The sequence below is a fragment of the Rousettus aegyptiacus genome, unplaced genomic scaffold (genome assembly GCF_014176215.1).
Source record: "Rousettus aegyptiacus isolate mRouAeg1 unplaced genomic scaffold, mRouAeg1.p scaffold_m13_p_3, whole genome shotgun sequence".
NCBI classification, from domain to species: domain Eukaryota; kingdom Metazoa; phylum Chordata; class Mammalia; order Chiroptera; family Pteropodidae; genus Rousettus; species Rousettus aegyptiacus.
In genome coordinates, this window is record NW_023416306.1 from 149,682,523 (window position 1) to 149,697,529 (window position 15,007).

Consider the following 15,007-nt stretch of genomic DNA (forward strand, 5'->3'; position numbering starts at 1 on the left):
CAAGTGCTGAGTCCTACATTTCCCATTAGTCCCAGCACTGTGTCTGGGGGCTCTGGCCTCATTCAGGAGATTAAAGATTATGAAGAGGACTATGGAAGAGGAGGGCAGTGTTCAGCATTTATATTCAAAGGTTGAAAAAGTTCTCCAAACCTGTAATGTACACAGAGACCCCATTCACAGGTTTGGCACTCACTCAACCTAGAGAAATGCAGACAGAGAAGGATCTTGGCATCTTCCCTTGACCTCTGAAAACCCGACACTTTGTGGATTCTAATAAGCCCCATGCAGGAGGAAAAGATAGAGCAACTCTTTGATCAAGAGTGACAGGAGGTAGCAGCTGGTGGGTTAGCCACGCCCAAGGAGGTGGGCTATCCACAGGTTAGAGAAGAGGGCTGGCCTTCTGGAATCAAAAGACATGGAACATTGAGGCAGTTGAGTTATCCAGACTTATGAGAACAAGGACTCTTCTCTTACCCACCAGGAGAATTAAGGAGGATGATGGTCTTTGTTCTCCTCAGTTTTACAGATAACTTGTGATGGTTTTTATGAGAAATATGCTATCATGTGGTCAGAATCAGAGGTCAGTTTAGAAAGACTTTTCCCTGGAAAACAAATGAGCTGAAGGAAAGGATGAAAGAAAACTAGGCAAGAGGAGGCTAGTAAATGCCTGCACCAAGTTTTTAGAATTTAATGTGGAAAATGACTTGTGAATTCCCGGTTGTTCTTTCCAGCCCTGACAGAAAATAATAGAGGGAGATTTTAGAGCAAGGGGGGTACCTCTGATGACGAAGCCAGTGGTCATTTTTTGCTGTTGTTGCATTGCCCTAGCCCCAGACACCAACCGAGACAGATCCTGACCTCCTGGAAGTCTACTCCCTTAGAGACCTAGATGGTTCCAGAAGGCTCTTAATTAGCCCTCAGGTATACTCAGACATATGAGTCAGCTTGAGACTTCCCCCCACCCCCCAGAACCACTCCCAAATAATCATGATACTAGTAATAGTACCTTAAACTTATAAGTACTTATTGTGTGATAATGCTAAGTACTTCCTCAGTTACTCTTCATGACAATCCTAGGAGATTAGTACTATATTTATCCCTATTTTACATTTTAGGAGACTGAGTTAAGTTATTTACTAAAAATATAAAGTAAAGATGTAGCAGAGCCAAAACTGACACACGGATGACATAAAATTTATGGTTTTAACCACTCCATTTTACGAAGATGTCCCACTTTATTACAGAACATCTGTGACCCTCAATCAACTTCCAGTCCTCTGTAAATTTAGAAGCAATAAGACTGCCCCGAGTAGAGGAGAGACTAGCCATTTGGTACAGTTGCCTACCCTCCAGCCTTACTGGGGGGTGTCCTGGTTGTCCGATGCAGTCTCCCACCCGAATATTCTCCTTCCATCAGTTCAGTTTGACAAAAATTAACAAAAGCCAGTGATTTTCCAGGACTGGTACTAGATGCTGATGGGCAAATGAAAAATAAAACACAGGGTTTAGACTCAAAGATACAGTCTAGCAGGGTAAATAGCTGCATAAACAGGTACTTTTACTATAAATGAAGATAAGGGCAGAATGCTCTGAGAACATGAGTTGGGCACTGAGCCAACTTTGGAAGTCAGGGAGGCGTTCTTAAGGAGCTGATCTCTGAAATGAGTCTTCAAGCATGAGTGAGCTTTAGTTAACTAGAAGGAGGAGGAAGAGGAGGAGGAGGAGGAGGAGGAGGAAGAAGAAGAAGAAGAAGAAGAAGAAGAAGAAGAAGAAGAAGAAGAAGAAGAAGAAGAAGAAGAAGAAGAAGAAGAAGAAGAAGAAGAAGAAGAAGAAGAAGAAGAAGAAAGGAAGGAAGGAAGGAAGGAAGGAAGGAAGGAAGGAAGGAAGGAAGAAAAGGAGGGAGGGAGGGAGAGAGAAAGAGAGAGAGAGGGAGAGAAAGAAAGAGAGAAAGAGAGAAAGAGAGAAAGAGAGAAAGAGAGAAAGAGGGAAGGGTGTTTGAGTTAAAGAGAACAACCTAAGCAAAGATATAAATACATGGAAAAGCCTGCTGTGTACATAGGATTACAAGGAATTCAACGTGAGGCAGGAGGGTTAGAAGATGAGTGTCCAGAAGACTGGTCATATAGGGCGAACTCAATTTATGGCATGTCTTATATGCCAAGCTGAGAAGATCGGATTGTATCCTAAGGGCAGTGAAAAGTCAATGACAGGATTTTAAACAGGAGAATGACATGGTTTGATTCATAGAAAAATCAATTTGGCTAAAGGGTTTAGGATGGCTGTAAGAGGGACAAGGAAACAGGAAGATCAGTTAGAAATCCATTGAAAACAGAACAGATACAGACAAGGGTATATTCTGCTTACGATGACCCTCTGTGCCCATATTACATTCCTCTTCCTCAGCTGAGCTGATGCCCCAGCTCAGCCCACAGCCTCTCATCTCTTTTCTGGGTTATTTTCCTAATACCCCCAGGGCCATCTGCAAGGTGTCTGTGTCCTCAGCAGTGGCTCTTGACACCTTTTAATATCACTGGCAAATTTAATTAAAGTCACTGTTCCTCTGCTCTTCCAGATCATTAATAAAACAGTGCCACCAAGCCAGACTGAGCAAATTCTCCCTCCTGCTGTGCCCTCCACTTTCTCCAATGGGAACACTGCTCTGGGCCTGTCACCAGCCTGGGTAGAGTCGTCCTGCTCTGCTTCTAAATCTGGGCTCCTGCACAGGCATCACAGCCAATTTACATTAAAATTTTAGGTGCAGCCAGGCCGCACTGGATCCGATGTGTCACTCGAGTCCAAGAGCACTGCATCGTCTGTACTTCCTCTGCCTGGAGGGGATGACAGTCAATGTAGAGTCCTCTCCGTGGCAATGCTCCTCACTAGAAACACAGGAACTAAATTTCCTGCACTGAAAGAATAGGACATATGTGACCTTGGCTGCTTAGGTAGTTTGATTGTCACAACTGGAACTTGGGTCCGTGAGGAAAGCATACTGATGCTGTTTTTTGTGCATTATCTTTTTGAATCTTCATAGTGAAGGAAGTACTATTATCATCATTCATTTCCACTTTACAGATAAGCTAATATGAACTCATAAAGATTAATTTGCCCAAGATCACAGTTAGTAAGTAGAAAAATAAGCATCTGAATTCTGGAAGCCTGACTCCAGAGCACATGGTGTTAACCACTGTGCTTGGGATGTACCCAGAGTTTGGGGACCCCTTTGAGCAAAAGCCTGGGGAGGGAGAAGTGAGTCTTTATGGATGTGGGGGCCTCATCACAAGTTTGGAGGTGCTACATACTCCACAGCAGCACAGAGCAGTGGTAGAGACTCAAATTTAAAAGCAGGGGGCAAGAACTTTCATCCCAGCTGTGCCTCAGCGAGCTGTGAGGTTTTGAAGGGTCAGCGAACCTCACATTGCATTAGCTTCCCCACCCAGAAAATTCATGCTGGGTTGGATGATCTCCATAGTTCCATTAGGACAAAGATGCTTTAATTACAGGCAGGCCTCTCTCTCAAAAGGCAAAGCAGTGAAGGGACACATTTGTGTTAGGTTGAGCCTAAGTAGTATGAGAGCCAGACATGGAATTTAGACTTCCAAGGAGGCTTCAGCAGATAAGACAGTAAGTCAAGGGAGGGCAGTAGGAAAACACACCCCAAGAGAAAGTCAAGGAGAACCTACATTTTGGATTTACCAAAAGCACCTTGGATCAAATCCATTTTTTAAACAACTGCTCTTTGAATGTCCATTTGGGGCCAAGCACTGTGCTAGCAACTGGGAGTACAGCCATGAACGAGCTATATCATATCCCTAACCTTGCAGAGTTTATCTTCTGATGAGGTATAGAGACAAACAAGTAATTATAGGAATCATGGATTATAATGATGTTATGGGAAGTAATATATTTTTCTCATTCTGCTCTAAGCTCTCAGGTTGGTCGCTGCACAGCTCCTTAAAACATGTGGGCAATGGCTGAAATGCAGCATGGCTTTATAATACAGAGGATCTTGCAGTAGTACGTGGTATGGTATTTTACTGTTTTTATTTCTTTAATCTCATGCAATTGTCATAGTTTGCCTTCCCCGATGTCCCTCAAACCTCTAATGACTTCCAAATCATATGACAACTTCATGAAACCCTGCTGACATTTTCCCAGGCACCATCACCTAAGAAGAGGAAGCCCCTTGGACACTTCAAGCACAAGCAGACTTCATTCTCCTCATGCTTTACAGGAATAAAGGACTTAAAAAATGACAACAAAAACAATAATCACATCTATTCACTGAGTATCTACTTAATGGCTGGCACTGCATTAGGCCCTTTTATAGCTATTTAATACCTAAGGACCCCACAATGAGATAGGTAGCTATTGTTATCTGTTTTAGAAATGAGGACACTTGGGCTTATAGATTAATAATTCCCTGAAGATCCACTAGCTGAGCAAGTGGCATGTGGCACAGCTGGGATATGAAACTTGGTATGTCAAATGCCAGTGACTGCTTTTCAACCCCAGGGAGTGAAAGGGGTGACGGAAGAGCAGGGTAATGATCTAGAGCACTTAGGTCAAGAACTGAGAGTCCCAGAAACCTCTACCTCCTCTGGGAAGTCTTTCCTAACAATGCCCTTTTCCTCTACTTTCCAAATGAGTCATTTACTTCCTTGTGTTCCTCTAGCACTTTGATCACCACTGAAGCAATTGTCACACTGACCTGGGCTCATATGTTTACATGCCCATCTTCTACACTCATGTAAACTCCCTGAGGGATTTCAACGTAATGTAGAGAAGCTTCTTTCCTCCCTCCCTCCTTTCTTCCCTCCCTCCCTTCCTTCCTTCCTTCCTTCCTTCCTCCTTCCTTCCTTCCTTCCTTCCTTCCTTCCTTCCTTCCTTCCTTCCTTCCTTCCTTCCTTCCTTCCTTCGGGTGGGGTGGGCCGCATGTTACAAAAAGTGGTCACACTTAGTGAAAATCTATTGATAGGGCTCAGAGGTTAAACCTGACTTCTGATGTTCTCTAAAATTCTATGATTCAAAGGCTTGTTGATTCTATGATTCTAAGGTTTACCTTTATCAGACTCTGTAAAAGCCAGAGGATTTTGCCCTCTGCAAGTCCTCCACAGTTCTGGGAAGTCACAAACAATGAGGGAGGGCCAGAATGATAATAAGAAGAAGGGCTTTGCCCACTTAATTTAAGTTCTGCTTCTCCCACTGGATCTAAATCTGCATTTAAGTCATCCCCCACGTTGGAGGCAGTAATGGAAGTAGGACCACATGCTAGAGAGGGTTGTGCATTAGAAAACTTTTGAGCTCTAAAAAATTCAGACCTCTGGATCCTACTCCAGACCTAAGTTTTGGAGTCTCTGGGAATAAAGCCTAGATATTTAGGTTTTTAAAAAGTTCTTTAGTTGATTTTGAGGAGAGAAGCAACATAGCCTGACTACAATATTTGCATCTCAGGGGTTCCAACCATTTTCTAAGGGATTTTCTTTGCAGGAGAAGGATTCTTAGGGTATCATGAAATGACACACAAACGGGTACACTGGATGAATATCCCACCCTCCTGGACTCTCATTTACTTTCATGCCTTGCAAAGGAGAGTGAGCATCGATTCCCTACCCACATGAGCAGATTTTCCCTTTGTCTCTCCCTAATCCTGCTGTCTGCTTGGTTTACACTTTTACTAAGGAAGCATAAAAAATCCTGAGTTCCCTGATCTTTGTAAAATGATGCTACTAATTCATTTTCAGCAAGACATGTTTCTAGTTGTTTTCCCTTTCAGACTTGTCCACCCTTCTCCTTGGGGCCTCTTTGTTCATTCATTTGTTCATTTATTCATACATTTGTATGAAACCCAGTCTATGTGTCACAGGTTGACCTTCACTAAATTATGGTGAGAAGTTACTCTGATTTGTACTCAACTCATTTTCTTTTTTTGTTTGCACACTGAAAAAAAAAAACAGAATTAAAGTTTCTAGAGGATAGGAATTTTTATCTGTTTGGTATTTCCATATCTCCAGGGCCTATATCAGTGCCTGGCATATAGTAGGTGCTCATATATATTTACTGAATGAGTAGATACATTGAATAAATGTGCAAAAATAGAAGGCATAATATCCAATGATTTCTCCCACCCTTGGCAGTGTTCAAATGGAGCATCTCATCTGTCAGGGATGTTATGAGCAAAGTTTTTCATATTTGAGTAATAGGAACAAAATATAATTCCCCCTTTAGGAGCACGTATTTCACTGGAGAACAGTGACATAAAACCAAATAATTACAACAAAACAAGCACGAGATTTGGAAGCATGTGGAATGTGCCAAATAGTGCAGAAGAAGAAAGGTCTAATGCTGCCTGGCATCACCAGGGTCAGCTTCACGAACCAGGCAGCTTTAGATCTTTGGCCTGAAGAATGAACAGGAGTCAACTTGGTGAAAGCCAGTGCATCTCAAACAAAGGTAACAGAAAGCTGTTACTAAAGAGTCTGTTTAAAGGATCTGTTTAAAGAAGGGTGACCAGTGTGTCTAAAGGAAAAAGCACTTGAGAGAAAATGCAAAATTAAGTGAGGAATAGCTCATAAAAGGCCTTGTACTCCAGCCAAGGAAATTGGGCATTGTCTTGGAGGCAAGAAAGAACCACTGAAAGTTTTTTAACCATAGGAGGGATGAGATCCTTTGGATAGCACACCTAGAGTGATGACAACGTGAGAGCTGGATAAGCGAACAAAAGCAGGGCAAGACTGGAGGTGGGAAGACGAGCTGGAAAACTTGCAAGGCATTTGAGTGAGACGTCATCAGAGCCTGGACAGAGACAAGGAGAGTAGGCCTGCTAAAGAAAGTGTGGATTTAAGAGCTCTTTCAAAAGGAGGATCGAGACATGTCGAGACCAAAAGAAAACAGAAGATGATGGTGAAAGAGGAATGGAAAGGCATAGCAAGGACCAAACCACATCAGGCACCTTCTTAATCCCAATGGCCCTGCAAAGTTCCTCCTGCTTAAGGGATCTCCAGGCCTGAAAAAATGGAAGCTGAAGGAATCAACACAAACCCATTGAATTTAGATACATGTTTAGCTATAGGGACATCCTGTGACTGTGAGACAGATGAGGCCAGTGAGAGTTCTGGGCTCTCCAGGAATCAATCGGGAAAGCCATGGATTTGAACCAAGGCAGCAGAGTGCTCCTCAGACTAGTCGACATAATAACTATCCGCTGATTCAACAGTCCAGACTGTGATAAGCTCTGGAGATGCAGTAATGAAGCAGGTCTGGTCCCTCCCTTGAGGAGTGCATAGAAAAGTGCGCAAGATCTGTATCTAAATGTGAGTGAAAGGTTTTGGGAACACTGAGGGCATCATAGAAGTGGTGGGGTTAAATATCTCATTATTTCAAACAAAAATGCAGTTTCACATAGAAGAAAATGAACTCATGGGATGTAACGCCCAACGAAATACTGCTAGTAAAAATCTCCAAATATTGAGATGTACTCACATCCTAAAATGACCACAAGAAAGTCCGATTCTGCTCATTGGTTCATTTGTCGAGCACTTACTACTATATGCCTATCACAGCTGTAGGTTCTCTGAGGATTGTTTCTGCCTGGTATGCTCTCAGATTTACTGAGTGCCAAATATGTGTCACACTCTGTTCTACCTACTGGAGATTCAATAATTTATCTCGCGTCTGGACTACTGCAATAGCAGCCCATCTTGCCGCATCTCTTACGGTCTAGTTTCTACAAAACAGTTAAAAACGTCTTTTTAAAATGTAAATCAGATAGACCATGCCATTCTTTGTAACATTCTCTTCTTGCTGAAACTCTTGCCCCCTTACTGACTTCTAGCTCGCTGCTTTTAACTCCCACCACTTTATTTTGCTGCCTCCACTCCAACCAAGGTGGAGTTCTCTAAGTTTCTAGAACAGGCCAAGTATGCATTTACTATTCTCTCTGCTTAGAACACCCTTACACTAAAGATCTCCACCACTTTTTTATTTCATTCTGGTCTCAGATGCCCGTTTCTAAAATGCTTTCCTCACTCATCTTATGTAGAGGTGATCCATTCTGTTACTTAATTTTTCATTTTCTTTATAGTACATATCACTTGCTGAAACCCTCATTGTTTGTCTTTGTTTGTTCACTGGTTTATCGTAAAATATAAACTCCATAATAGCAGGAAACTTGTCCTTTTTGTTCACCACGGTATTCCCAAGGTCCTGACTGGAGGCTGACAAAGTGAGTATCAGTATTTGCTGAATGGATCAATGATAAGTTTTCAGGATTAAGTGTAGAAAGATGCACCTGTGAGGGGAGATTTCGAACTTCTTGAGAAGCCCTAAGGTAGAAACGCAAATGGTTAAAGCCTGTAGCCTTGGAGGTAAAGCAGTTTTGTTCATTCAAAAGAACCAACAAGATCACATAGTGTTTGGACAGCAATTGTGAGACTATTTCTAAATACAAATATCTTCTCTCCATCATAGCCCTCTTACTGGTACCTTTTTTTCCTCCACAGTGATAACCAACATTTATAGTGCATCATTCATTCAACAAATATTAAGCAATACCATGTACCAACACCTTACAAAGGCCTTCTTACCCACATGATCTCATTTATTCCTTCTTGTGAGGATATTCATACAGATGAAAAAAAAACAACAACAACAACTGTGGCTTAGTCAATTGCCAAGAGTTTCTGTGCCAATGAATAATGGAGCCAGAACTGAACGTTGGTCCTCTGGCTGCCAGAAGTCTCCTTCCACCAGGCCTGAAGCAGTGTCATGTCAGCAAGGACCAAGAGAAAACATCCCCTTGCCACTGAGAGGAAAGCAGGCCTGGAACAGGGGAGCGAGAAGCCCAGGGAAGCCTGAGGAAGCACTATTCCTGCTCCTGCCCGTTCCCCAGGGGACGCTTCTGCGCCTTATCTTTTAGGCCTTACTCATGGAAAAGGGGCTGACATCTTCTGCGCTGTTACTCACCCATCAAGGGGAAGCTGGTAATTAGCTGCCTTTATGTACCTTTTCCTCTGCTCATTCTCCAGGAGTCTAATTTATTTCAATGCCATTTAATTTCTCTTAATTTTTAAATGTTGAAACATGAATTAGCTCATATCATTGCCTGAATGAAGAAAAAATGGACCAGCAAGCAATCAAAGTCATTTCTCTGAGACATGGTGAGGGGATTCTCTTGTAAAATCAACTCTGGGGGTGCTCTGCACCCCGCTTCACAAGAGAGTGCTCGGAGCAGATGCCTAAAACTCCCAGCAGATCTAGCTGCTGTCTTAGCAGCTGTGTTCTCTCCCCCACTTTAATGATGCCCTTGAAGTTGACTCCCCCATTAAATCCTGAGAGGCTGGAAGGCACAGGCTCGGGATGATTCTTCCAGTCTTGTAAAGGGAGTACAGTGGTACAAGGGGCGGGGGGCGGGGGAGGTGAGCAGAGCCTCGGAAAAGCAGCTGAGCATAATTGTTCTATATAGACTCTCAACATAGTCTACATGGCTCAAATACATTCTTTCTGAATGGAAAAGGAATAGCAGAAGCACAGGAGTTGAGACAGGAATGGCTGAAGCATTTGGGGGCCTAGAGCACTACCAGTCATTCTGTGAGTGCCCTGGAGTGTTGCAGTGGGAGGTGACTGCACACAGAAGTGCCAACCTGGAGTCATCAGAGCACTCAACCAGCTCAAGGTGCCTCACAGGCCAGATATCCAAGTAGTTGAGTTGGTTGGCCATGTTGTCCACTAGAGACCCAATGTGATAACAGATACACTGGGGGCTTCAAACTGTAGCTAGAAGGTTCTGAAACAAAAGATACCGTCAGCACTAAAAGTATTCTTAGCAAGAGGCAATCCATAGGGTGTGGAACAAGACTCATAATATAGAATTGTCAGGCCAGGGAGGCAGCTTAAAAGTCAATACATCCAACATAATGTTTTTTGATAGATAAAGAATGTAAGGCCCAGAAAGTAGAAGTGGGTCATGCCTGTGGTTATCAGAAGTTATAAGAACCAAAACCAAACCTTCTTACCACCAGTTCAATGCTGCTTTGGTAATACCACATTGCCTATTCCTGGTTTGATTTTTGACTCCACCACTGGCTTCTTTTATGACAAATTTTTTAGACCCCCTTCTTTCTTGACCTTGTTTTCACCTGCCTCAAACATGAGGCAGGTTACTCATTTATAAACGCCTTCATTTTTCATTAAATACCTACTGTGCTTCAGGTATCATGTGACAGGGGGTGGGAGAGAGAAAAAGCACTTGGTCCAGGAGAGGGGGTAACTCACATGCAAAAAACAAAATAAACACCCCCCCCCCATATTTCAATAAGTGTACAGGCCTCATAAAAAACAGATGCTGTTATCAAAATTCAGAGAAAGGAACTGCTTATGTATGAAGCCCTTCCATCAGGAAGAGGTATCTGAACTGGACATTAAAGAACAGGTAGGATTCTCAGTGAAAGGTAAATGCAAACAAAGGCACAGAAGAGCAAAGGACAAGTCTACCTAGGTGCTTACATGGATATCATAAAACCTGAGACTAGACACGGAGTGGTGAACAAGGCCACCGAGGGCCTCAAAAACCAGGAGTTGGACTGCTGCAAATAATGGGAGGCCCTTCAAGGTTTTTGATATAGGAAAGTGACAAGCCTAGAAAGGGTATTTTAGGAGAGGAATCCTGTAACAGGTGTTAAAAGGAGTTGAAGTTTGGAAGATGTTAGAAAGCTATGTTTTATAGTATCATAGTAATTACTTTGTACCAGTGTGGTAAGAATTCAGTGGGGAGATCAATGTAAAGTACTTTGCAACAGAGTAGCTGACAGGTGGTAAACACACAAACATTGGCTACTTTAATAATTATTATTACCTTTATTACTAAGTAAGAGGTTATCGAATCTGTAGTTAGGTTGTAGTAGTACAGATAGAGAAGAGGGCAAACTTAACAGACATTAGCAATACTTGGGAGACAAGGGAGAGGAGTCAAAAATAAACTTGAGGATTTCTGAGGCAGAGGGACTAGAATTTGGCTGGTGCCATCAATAGAAAGTAAGAAGTCAGGAGGAGCAGCTCCTTAGGACAAAGATGATGTCAATTTAGTGAAAATTCAACTTGAGGATCTGATGGGACATCCTATAGGATACATTGTGGGGGGAGGGGTGTTGACTCCTGGGCTTTAGGTAGAAGGGGAAGGGAAATCTTTTTTACTGAGACTAGTGACAGGGAAGGATGAGGAACAAAGTGGCGAAATCAGGTACAAAGGAAGACTATCAACCAAGCTCACACTGTTTGGCTTTACTCTCTAGAATGAACACAGCAGTGTGTGACTTCCAGGTTCTCTCCTCTCAAGTGTTTTGGAAATTATCACATGAAAGCCAGGGCAGGATTACAGTTTCCAGTCCCACTTCCGGATCCAGCCCTCACATGACCCAGCATTCTTGCATACAATCAGGAAAGCACTATTTGTCATTCTAAATATCGATGCAGTCAATGTTACTTGGCGCATTTCAAATTATATCCAGGATGAAATAGAACTGTTTTCTTAGTAGACATGAGTCTGTATACCATACCTGAATACTTTGATTCTGGAATTAGTCTTTATTCACTCTCCATATTATTGAAACACACACACACACACACACACTTCCTATCTAGAAGTCTTGCTAGCTAGTCTCTATTAATCTAAATCCCTCTTATCCTTCCAGGCTCCTTCCTAGGACCTTCCCCAGCCCCCAGAGATTTCCAATCTTGGCTGGGGAGGGGGGCGGTTCTACTTGCTCTGCAGCTAAGTAGGCCAGAAAGTGTGTTTTACACCTGCTGGAGCCACTTTTCCTTTCTTCTGAGGCGCCCTGCTCAGTGTTGGGGTTACAGTGCCATTCAAAAAACAAACAGACAACCAAACATAAATCAATCGTGTCAAAGAAACTAGTGGAACTTCTTCCTAGAAGGGCAGCTCTGGTTTGTACACTAAAACAGAAAGAGGAGACTCTCTAGCCCTCTCTCACAGGCCACCACGATGACGATGCGTCTTAATTTCTACTACAGCCTCCTAACTCCCTGCTTTCCTCTCTCTTCCTACATTCCAGTCTCCTTATACTATCGAAAATGCAAATCTGACCATGCACTTCAGTACTAAAAACCTCCCTAAGCCCCTAGTGAAAACCCTTACTGTGAATTACAAGCCTTTCCAGGTTTGGCCTCCAAAGCTTCTCCAAACTCATCTCCCCACATTTTAACCTCTGTCTTAAGTCATTTGGACAGAGCTCTCATCCACTTTAGGCCTTTGCATACTGATCCCTTCACTCATAACACCCTCTCCCCCATTTCCCCTCCCCACTTCCACCAAAGCCAACTCCTATCCATCCTTGCTTTCTGGGATCAGCCATCCTTAGAAGTCCTCCTTAAGCCCTTATAGAAAGGTGATCTTCCTAAATGCTTCCATTGCACCCAGGATTTACCTTCCATTGAAAGGAATCACTTTATATGAATGTCCACTAGATGGTTACCCCTGCTGGAATGAACATATGTTTTTGAGGAAAGAGGCCAATCTATTTTATTTGTCTCTGTACCTAGCAAATGCCTGGCAGAAAAAGTTGTTGTTGACTATTTATTGAATAAATAAATAACTGGTTGAATAAATAAACAAATGCTTTCTCTTTTGGAGTCCAATGTATTTCTGAACCTTACCCAATATTTGAACCTCTAGGCCAAGCAACCAGGCTTGAGTGAAAAGAGAGTTATCCTATCTTCTTATCTGACCTTGGTAGCTCGAAGAGAAGCCAAGATGTGTGACACATTCCCCGAAATTCAGATTATAAGCAATTCAGACAGGGGAACAATGCCTACAATGACTGCCTATGTACAATACTAGCAACTTTGTTCAGAAACAGTACAAAGGACCATTTTGCACAGGAACAGGACAGGGTTAGGGCAAGAGGACACTGCCTTAGCTTTAGGGTCCTAGCACAGGGAGGAGCCCAGGGGAAGGAAATGTTTTTACAAGGTCAGTTTGATAACCTTCTTATCCCTTCTCTGCCCAGAAGGCTGTGGAGGGCAGTGCTAGAGATGTCAAAATGGAGCTCGGAGGAGCAGGAGCTGGGAGATGTAACTGGTCCCTCCAAGGCCATTCGTTTAACCAACATTTACTGAGTGCCTATTCTGTGCTAAGCACAGTGCTAGGCCCTGGGGAACAAATTTACCAGCTATCTTTCCTCTTTTCATGCAGCTTAATATCTAGAGGTGTAACTGGCATTATTCAATCACATAAATAAATTTAATGTGCATCTTTAAATTACTTTAAAATAACAGGTTCACGTTATGGGCATATAAAATAAGGGGATGTAACCTAGTCAGGGAAGGTATGGAAGGCTTCCTTGAGAAAGTAACCAATGAAATAAGAGGTGAAGGGTGAGTAGGAATACCTTAGACATGGATGGGGCTGGAGTTCGGCAGTGCTGGAAGAACAATAAAGTATTCCAGGCAGAGGAAACTGCATGAACAGCCTTCCCATCCTCATTAAGTTCAAGAACCACTTCAACCAAGTTCAGTTCTGTAGGCTCCATCTGCTTCTTCTCAACTCAATATCTATATTTTATTTAAAGAAAAATGAGGCCATTGAGTGGACTGATGTGTGGAGACTGCCAACAGGAAATGTAGATTGTAATGAGGGGCCGGGGTAATTAGCCCACACCTAGTCACCGCAAGCTCTGATCATCAACCATCCACATTTGAAGAACTGCAAGGCATGAAGTGGGGGCATGTTCCTCTCAAATTTGGATCCAGTGAGGCCACCACAAAGAAGGGCCAGTGAGAGGCCAAGCGCCCATACCGAGTGAACCGATCCCCCTATTTCAGGAAGAGCATGGTGCAGCTGCTATATTTGAAAATCGAAGTAAACAAGAGCTCAACTCAAGTGGATGGGGCACGACAGCTGTGGAAGATTAATCACAGGCGGCTGCAAGTCACCAGGTCGCCAGAGGCCTGAGGCTTCCCTTTTGGAGCCCCACCAGTAGGCCAGACGTGCTCCTCTAAAGCACCCAGTAGGCTGGACGTGCTCCTCTAACGCACCCACAACTCCCACAGCTGGGGGTGTTTCCTGACGACCCAGGAGCTCCACACTTTTCTCCAAGCTGAGCCTGGAGAAACTGTCCCCAGTTTCAATCATTTTTGCCTGAGACCGAACCTCCGAACGTTCTGGGTTTGTTTTTTAATCGCCAGAAGAGCGGAGGAAATGGGGGAGGGGGGAGGGGATGAGCGCCAGGCAGCAAACGGGTAAATTTATGGCACTGCATTAAAGGCGTCTGTTCTATTAAACCACCCCCGCCCCTCCCTCCACAGTTAAAAATAAAACGCTGTGAATAAAGACGAAAAGCTGTTTTCCCCTCTGAGCAAACGGCTTTCTTTATCTCTCCCAGTGGCTCGGGTCCTCAGCGCAGGTTAGCTCTAGCCTCTGAAAGAGGGCGTGTGCGTGCGTGTGTGTGCGTGGTGTTCATGAGGCGGGGTGTGTATTGGGGTAGAGTGGCGCGGGGGGCGGGGGCGGGTAGTTACATATTTCGCTTTTCTCCATCTGGTCCCGGACCGCCCAGACTACCACGGTCTGGGATGCATAGAACAGGGGAAATAAACCCTCCTTCTCCCGGCCTCTTGGCCGCCACCGGCCGGTGCGCTGGGGCTGCAGTTCCCAGCCCTCCGCGCTGGAGTCCGGACGCTGGGGTGCGCGCCTGTTTGTGTGCACGCGGGCGCGCGCCGAGTGGATAACGCGCTCCCCTCCTAGCCTCTACACCAGGTGGGCACTCACAGCCTCAGGGGCACAACACGCCCTGGCACAGCCAGCATACACATGCATCTAGAACGCAACACAGCAGTTAGCCTCCCCAGTGCGCACTAGCCACTAACACAGCGAACCCGCCACCCAACTGCACACACATGCCGAGGCATCTCTTTCTGAGCTCGCTCCCCAATCCCTGCTAGACCCTCACTTTGCCAGAACGCCCCCCGCCTCTCCAGGGCCGGCACCGCATACACA

General features: G+C 44.1%; 1 protein-coding gene across 4 annotated transcripts in view; it reads right to left on the bottom strand.

Annotated features, from left to right (window-relative positions):
- Nucleotides 1-15,007, bottom strand: part of SLC8A3 (solute carrier family 8 member A3) — a 156,429-nt gene that overhangs the window by 104,643 nt on the left and 36,779 nt on the right. For 2 of the 4 annotated variants that reach the window (XM_036217993.1, XM_016131284.2), the window contains one exon: nt 13,404-13,566. The exons of the other annotated variants lie outside the window; for them this stretch is intronic. The gene's annotated coding sequence lies outside the window, so the exon portion shown is untranslated. The remainder of the gene's footprint in view (nt 1-13,403; nt 13,567-15,007) is intronic. 4 annotated transcript variants of the gene reach the window in all.